The sequence below is a fragment of the Megalobrama amblycephala genome, linkage group LG16, assembly GCF_018812025.1.
Source record: "Megalobrama amblycephala isolate DHTTF-2021 linkage group LG16, ASM1881202v1, whole genome shotgun sequence".
NCBI classification, from domain to species: Eukaryota; Metazoa; Chordata; class Actinopteri; order Cypriniformes; family Xenocyprididae; genus Megalobrama; species Megalobrama amblycephala.
Genome location: NC_063059.1, coordinates 37003552 through 37012129, shown reverse-complemented (window position 1 = coordinate 37012129; position 8578 = coordinate 37003552). Strand labels below are relative to the sequence as shown.

General features: G+C 36.7%; 1 long non-coding RNA gene across 1 annotated transcript; it reads right to left on the bottom strand.

Annotated features, from left to right (window-relative positions):
- LOC125248475 lies at positions 1–4800 on the bottom strand. The gene is made up of 3 exons (XR_007180313.1): positions 4713–4800; positions 254–294; positions 1–169 (listed from the first exon to the last, which is right to left on the bottom strand). It is a non-coding gene; the product is annotated as an uncharacterized LOC125248475 (long non-coding RNA).
- Positions 4801–8578: the final 3778 nt, after the last annotated feature.

The following is an 8578-nucleotide window of genomic DNA, read 5'->3' as shown; positions in this document are numbered from 1 at the left end:
TCTATTGCTGCTTTTACAGCTTTTGCTGTTGCTCCTGCTGCTGTTGCTGCTGCTATTGTATATACTTCTGCTGCTCCTGCTATTATAAATGCTGCTGCTGTTACTGCTACTGCTACTAACACTACTAATTCTAGTATTCCCCACCCTGCCTTCTTCCTTTCCTCAGGCACTGTAAATATGACATATATGTATAAATTTATAGATAGATGGATGAAAGGATGGATAAATATAGCAAGAATTACTCATTACTTACTTTCAGGAGGATGTTCCTGTGTCTTCTCCTCCGTATCTTGCCTGTGAGTTTAATTTGATCAATACGGTTAGATAAATGCTTATTTTCATCATATCTTCTAATGACGCATTTCTTTGTGAATTGGCACGTTTGTTTCTAGTTTTGCTCTTTCTGTTACAGTAATATCCAATAGCATGCAAATGTTCCTGTTGTGTTTCTCCTTTTTAAAACAGAAACACTTAATACATTGTTAACTAACTGCGTGATTATATATGTACATTTGGACACAGTCACCTCACCTCTGATAACAGATTAATCTAAATTGTAATGTTGACATACATTCTCTGTAAAGCTGCTTTGAAACTATATGTAGGCCTACTATTAAAAGCGCTATACAAATAAATGTGAATTGAAAATTGAAAACATAAATTCTATTTTATTTTTTGAATAAATTTTTAAAATATATTTTTAATGTATTTTATTATAATGTTTTTGGACAGATGTTTTAGCATTGTTCACACAAATAATTAAATATGTTTTGAGGTATAGCCACATTAAAAAAACTCTTACAAAAGCTTAACATTTTAGTGCTGCATTTGACATTGCTTCAGTGTTACTTTCACTGTTGGTGAACATAAACACAGAGTGTGTGATCTTTTTAACAGGATTTACAAACTTTTTTTTTTTTTTTTTTTTTTTTTTTTTTACACAGCAATGCTTAAGCATCATATGTTTTTTGACTGCTTTCCCCTGACAGTCCCGTATTTCAGCTCTATTTTTAGTGTCCCGACAAAAATCATGTTTTGTCCTGCATTTCATCTATCCTAAAATTTTGTTATGGCTGATAGAACGAGTAGTAGACTAGTGTTCTGTCACGCAAGAACAGCCCAACCAAAATTAATATCCAATCACGAATCGTTATCATCGAACTTGCCGTTAGAGAAGGTAGAATCACGCTGAATGACACACCTGGGCTGCGTTTAGCCCCGCCAAAAAGTTGCAAAAGGTTTTTTAAATGGAAAACAGTGGTGCGTTGAACCAGAGATTGTATATAGAAATAAGAGGGACTGTATTACGATTGGAGAACGCGTAACGTCTGACTTAATCACGTGCGGCAGCTCTCGGCCTATCTTGTAATGGCAGCGACATCAGTCACAACATTCCCTATAGTCTGCCTTCTCTTAAAAATACATTTTTATCAAGCTAAAATCTACATATAGCCTAGTTCCCAGCGAAAGTGTTGTTTAGTGTAAAACATTCTGAAGATTGGCAAACAGGCTGTTGATTAATTAAATGATTAGCTATTTCCCCACAAAAGCTGTTTAATCAGCATAGAGAAGCCTCTCACTTACAGTAAATGTTGTGTAACCCTTTTGTTAATAGGGGTTAATTTCAATGCTGTGTTAAATAAGAAAACCTGGGTTCCCGGCAGTTGAATGGGGAATTTGGCCGGTGTTTCTTTTCTTTAAATTAAAACAGTTGTAATTTAGCTTTTCTCCTGTACCAATAATTCCACAATAAAATTAAAGTAGGAAAAACCCTTATTTATATTTTTCTTAGAAATTTGTAACTGTGTTAAATGAATTAACTATCTAAAAGAACAATGAAATGCACTGTAAAAAATGACCGTGATTTTAACAGTAAAAGACTGTAAAAATGCTGCGGTGAAAAACTGTTGATTGGTTTACAGAAAGTTTCCGTACTATATACGGTGAATAACTGTAATAGATCTAATGGTACATTTAATGTAATTTTACGGTAAAATACCGTTAAATTCACAGTTTTTGGAAGTGAAAAATAACAATTCATTGTAAAATTTACAGTGAAAAAACGTATATTGACATTCCCACAATTCCCTGCGTGATACTTCACATTTGATATATTTTCGTTGAAATAACTCTGTTTCTTCTTAGTTTTTCTCATTTTTTTCTAATCAGTTATGTACATTAGGGTTTTATGTTACATCTAATGTTGTTAAATTAATGTTTATTGCATTTTTAAAATTTCATGCATGTTACCATGATGGTGTTTAGTGTGTGTGTGAATGACACTGTGTGCTTCTATGTATTAGTATTGTGCTTCTCAGCTTGTGGAAAAGCTGCTTGTGATGAACTTTGATTCATCATGTGACTCTCATCACCACTGTGTTTGGTGACTGTCAGTGTATTATAAAGGTACAAAACAGATATTAGTACTTCATTAGGTTAGTAAATTAACATTATATCAGTTAATGAAATACATTATTTTACCGTAAATTTAACAGATTTAAAATGTAAAATTCACATGTAACTCCGTAAGTATGTTTACGGTTTGATGTCATTTTTACAGTATTGTTCTGGTAACCACAGCTGCCGGTATTTTTCCGTAGAAACAACGGGATTTTTTTTTACAGTGTGTCAGATAACAAATTTAGGAAAAAGGAATAGCAATGGTTTATTTTTTTACACTAATAAAATGACTTTGTTTTGTTTCAAAGAAAGCACTAAATGATGAAACAAATAATTACGTTGTATAGAGAATAGCAAATAACACAGAAATTATTTTACCCAAAAATCTGTGAATTATTTGTTTTTCCAGCAAATAAAAGATTTGTACAACCTCTCAGAATTCTTTTTTTCAGATACTTAGTTTCTTAAACCTGTATTCTTAAATTTTTAACCTCAAATTAGAATATCAGATAAAATGTTAAACCCTTGATAAAGTTAAACACTTCAAAAATAATAAAACAATACCAAAATCACGTTCTTTCAATATCTTTTACACACTTTCAAAGGAAAAGAAAAACACTGAGATTATATTTCTGTCCTGTATGAAAATTTTGGTATGAGTCAGTAACACAACCAAAAAAGTGGTCGGGACATAAGCGTAATTTGCGGGTGGGACGGGTGGGATATGCCCCCACTTTTTGAAAGGGTCGATATTGTCCCGACCACTTTTTGAAACCTCTCGTGGCACGGATATGTAATACAAAAGAAACACCTCTAGTTGATTATCAATTTGAGTTAATAATAGGCGATCTGGCGCTAGAATGTGTTGTTTTTGAAATCATGTTGAGTGCTAGTTGTCGCTGCTATCAGAGGCGCAACAGTGTTCTCTTGGCGCTCGTGCACACTGAGCAGTGTTCACACGGACGAGCGCTTCAATCTATCGCTCTGTTGCAGAGACTCTCTATTTGTTAGGTTGAAATAACAAAACAAAATAGCTTCACATAAACGTATCCCTGCTCTTGATATATAATCTTAATGAACATCTTCGGTTTTAATGAGGAAAAAAAAAAAAAGAAAAAAAATCATACATGGTTGGGTCAGAACCCAGAACCTCTTGCACGCTAAACGAAAAATGCTATCACCAGCCCATCAGGACAACCTGTTGTCAACTGCGGTTCCTCGTCATATTTATTAACTAATACACATACTCTCGGGACTAATGGCACATACACATTCCTGTCCCACCCACTTTTTAAAACAAAGTTACGCCACTGGATTAACGTGCTTGACACTAGAACCGCCACGGGGTAAAATTTACCCATGGCTTTTTTCCAGTGGCGTAACTTTGTTTTAAAAAGTGGGTGGGACAGGAATGTGTAAAAACCATGGGTACATTTTACCCCGTGGCGGTTCTAGTGTCAAGCACGTTAATCATCAACATTTCTGCCATTTGGTTATTGGTTTTGATTATTCAAAAATGTTTTAAACCCATAGGCTTAATTTGCGGGTGGGACGGGTGGGACATGTCCTTACCACTTTTTGAAAGGGTCGATATTATCCCGACCACTTTTTGAAACCTCTCGTGGCACGGATATGTAGCCTAATACAAAAGAAACACCTCTAGTTGATTATCAATTTGAGTTAATAATAGGCGATCTGGCGCTAGAATGTGTTGTTTTTGAAGAGGCGCAACAGTGCACACTGAGCGCTCGTGCACACTGAGCAGTGTTCACACGCTTCAATCTGTCGCTCTGTTGCAAAGACTCTCTATCTGTTAGGTTGAAATCACAAAACAAAATAGCTACACATAAACGTATCCCTGCTCTTGATATACAATCTTAATGAACATCTTTGGTTTTAATGAGAAAAAAAAAAATGGGTACATTTTTCTAGTGTCAAGCACGTTAATCATCAACATTTCTGCCATTTGGTTATTGGTTTTGATTATTCAAAAACATCTTCATATGAACGTGCGTGGTGTGACTGTTTTCAGTAAGCGCAAAAAATAGAGGAATTGGGTAAATTTGACCTGCTGGTGGTTTTAGTATAGGCTATAAATGCTCCGATTTTAAATATGGTTTTATTTAAACAATTTCTTATAGGGGGTTGTAAATAACACAATTTTAGTGAAAGTCAATGACTGGGAGACTGTTTTTTGGTTATTGGTTTTGATTATTCAAAAATGTTTTAAACCCCATGTAAAGAACAACATAAACCTAAATAACATCTCATTTGTATATGTCTATTACATTAAGAATAAGCTTTGAACTTACCACTAAATATGTGGCTGTTTAATCACCCAATGTTAACAGGTTTAAAGCCTCGGAATGGCGTCTCTTCTTTTGCTCCTTTTTTACTTTCGGTTCAGTTTTGTTTGAGTAGGTGCTCGCTGCAGAGCATCCAGCTCCACCTCTCTGGAGCTCAAGGGTGGAGTTTAACCTGTTTAATGGGTGGAGACAGAGCTGGCTCTGAGTGGAGAGATAGGGTTAGGCCTATGTGGGTAGGGTTAGGGTGTGGTTGGGAGATGCAGCTCCACCCATCATGCTCTGACACTAGGTCCAGAGAGGGGGAGCTGGAGGTTATGGCAATGCAGTGACTAGCCTCTCTCTTGTTTTGTAACTCCACTGATATGTAAAACAACCTTAGCGCTCCTTTTAGTGGCGCAGAGCGTCATCACAGGTTCAACAGGACTGTAGCCACGATACTCGTGTGTGTTCAGTGGCCTGTTGCACAAAGCCGGTTTCACTTTCTACACAGGTAAGTTCAAGGTTAGTTTGAGCAAACTCTGTTTTTTTCGGGCTCATAAAGGTGGATTGTTTTTTGGTAACTTACACTACACGGCTAACCTGCTCCGAGCAGGTTTTATTTTGGGATCTCAAACCAAAACTGGACTAGCATCTGTGAATAAAGTGACATCTGATGCAATAAAGCCACTCCCCCTGTATCTCTCACTCCAAATTAAATCAGTTTATAGTGAAAACATTTTAGAGACAAAACTGCTCATCTTTTGCGTTAAATTATTTATTATATTTATATTATACGAATTATAATTATGTACACTGTAAAATGTTTATTGTCAAATTAACAGCAACTTACTGGCAACAATTATTAATAAAAAACCTCTTGGATTTCATCAAAAATATCTTAATTTGTGTTCTGAAGATGAACGAAGGTCTTACAGGTTTGGAACCACATGAGGGTGAGTAATTAATGACAGAAATTTCATTTTTAGGGGAGCTGACCCTTAATGTCCCAAAAAGTCCTCCAAAGGAATTTTTATGTTGGTCCAGGCCTAAACTTTAGAGGTTAGTCTTAGGATGGGTGAAGGGCAGAAAACTGCTTGTGGAAGAATGAGAAGTCCTGCGTTTGGTTCTAGATATCACCTTCTTTCAGGGTCTGGCAGTTGCCCTAGCATCCTTATATGATGGAAGTGGACATTTGTTTGTGCTTGTCAAACCAGATCCAATCAAACCTGTCAGAGATGGATCCTGCTATAAAATGGGCCCTGGAATGTGCTGTTCAATACACAATCGAAGTATAAAGCCATGTTTACAAAAGAAATAATTTGCCATCCAAATGTTACATTGAGAACATTTGAATTCCTGTCGATTGAGAGAGGATACGTGAGCCCATAAATGATGTTGCTTTGTATTATGTTGTGAGCTGCTCACCTGATTTTCCACGATTTTAGCAATTCAATGAATTGTTCTGGGCTACACATCCTCATTCATGTTGTGTGTTTGGTTTGTTTTTGTTGTTTTAATGCAAGGTAATTAAAGGCCTTGAAAGTGGTAGTTGCATAGGCAGTCAATGGAGGGATAGAAAAAGATCTTCATTTGTGTTCAGAAGATGAACAAAAGTCTTTTTAATAAAATCCTATATTAATAAATACTCCTTGTTATAGATGGTTTGGATGAAAGGTGAGACAGAGTTCTTCATTAAACTCATAAAAGACAAAAGAATTACGGGGCTACTGGATTCTAAACAACAAAGAAATGCTACAATTTATCAAGACCTCGAAGCAGATTTGAGGGAGAAACACTCATAAACACGTCACACATGGCCGCTCCCAAGTTCTAAATGTCGCAAAAGTTTTATGAAAATCTGTAATGGAAACCCCGCTAATGTGTTGGATTCAGGAGAAATGGGCAATCTGAGCAACTTTGACAAGGGCCAAATTGTTATTGTCAAGGCGACTGGGCCAGAGTATTTCTGAAACAGCAAGGCTTGTGTGTTGCTACAGTCAGCAGTGGTGAGAATTTACCAACAGTGTCTGAGGAGGGACAAATCACAAACCAGCGACAGGGTGTTGGGCGCCCAAGGCTCATCGATGCACAAGGACAATGAAGGCTAGATGTGGACGGCCATGTATTTGTGCAGCGTTTACCTGAGGAAGTGATGCATCAGGATGAACTGTGGGATGACGACAAGCCGGTGGAGGGAGTGTGATGCTCTGGACAATGTTTTGCTGGGAAACCCAGGGTCTGATCATTCATTTGGACATCAATTTGACACTTGCCACTTACCTAAGCATTGTTGCAGACCTGGTACACCCCTTCATCACAGTGGTGAAAGTGGCCTTTTTCTGTAGGATGCACCCTGCCATGCTGCACACATTGTTCGGGAATGGTTTGAAGAAAATGAAGAGTTCAAGGTGTTGCCCTGTCCTCCAAATTTAAAATGTGCATCTGTGGGATGTGCTGGACCAACAAGTTTGATCAAAGTTTGAACAAGTTCGGCTGCAGGACTTGAAGGATCTGCTGCTAAAGTCTTGGTGCCAGAAACCACAGGACACATTCAGAGGTCTTATAGAGTCCATGCCTCGACGGGTTTGTGCTGTTTTGGTAGCAGGTGGACGATCAACATTGTACCGGTGGTTATGATGTTTTTTTTTTTTTTTCTTTTTTTTTACTTTTTATTTTTGCATTTTTTAATTTTCATAATGAACAAGATAACAACTGGTAGGGTGCTACAAATACAGATCTTCCATTTGTTTCATATATTTGAGTGGGTTACATAGCTGGTCCATTTCCACCAACGTAATTTACATTTATGTGCTTCCAATCTCAGGTCATGGGTCATTTTTTCCATTGCAAATATTTCCGCCATGATATTCTTCCATTGGTCCAGACTCAAAGGCTCACTTTTCAACCAATTCCTCATTATAACTTTCTTACTTGATATCAGCATCACTTTGAATAGATGAATGTCTTCCCCTCTAACAACATCTTTAGTTAACAGGCCTAAATACAGAGTCTGTGGGTCATTCGATATTTTGTAACCCAAAATCTTTTCCATTTCTATTACAATAGATTCCCAGTAGGGGCGAATTTTTATACATGACCAAAATATATGAGAATGATTGACATTGACATCCCCGCAGAGTCTCCAACACTGTTGGTTTTTTTTTTTTAACTGTTTGCTTTTAATGAGGGGTGTAATAAAGTATCTCACCAAGTTCTTCCAGCCAAATTCTCTCCATTGTCTGGAGCTAGTAGAAGTTTGTTGTAAAAGACAGATTGAATGCCAATCATTCTCTGACAGTTTAAGCTGCAGTTCTGCTTCCCATTTCTGTTTTATGTATAGTGAGTCAAACCTATTGCAATTTTGTAAACATTTATACAGCCTGGATACAATTTTCGAAGGTAAATGTCTGTATGCCCCTGTGACCATATCAATTAATTCACTGCCCTCTTGAGAAAAGTGATTTTCAATGTCTGTATTATAAAGATGTCTTAGTTGGAAATACCTAAATAAATCAGAGTTTTCCAAGTCAAATTCCCTTTTCAAGTTTTCAAAAGATTTAAACTTTTTTCCATCTGTTAATGTACACACTGCAGTGATTCCCTTGTCAATCCATCTTGTAAATGTGCTATCCATCTGACCACATTTGAATTTTAGAGAGTACAATGGCCAGATCAACAATTTACAATCCTCCTCCATTTTGTATTTATTCATTACATCCCACCAGATCTTAATTGTTGCATCTACTATAGGATTTGGTTCTATAGGTTGGTTAAATGTTTTCTCACCCAACCTTGCTTGTGGCTGACATGATCCGTAGTTAAGCTCAATGTTTCCATTTGGAGTAATATTCTAATGAGCACCAGAAAATTATATATCTCAGCTGGGCAGCTAG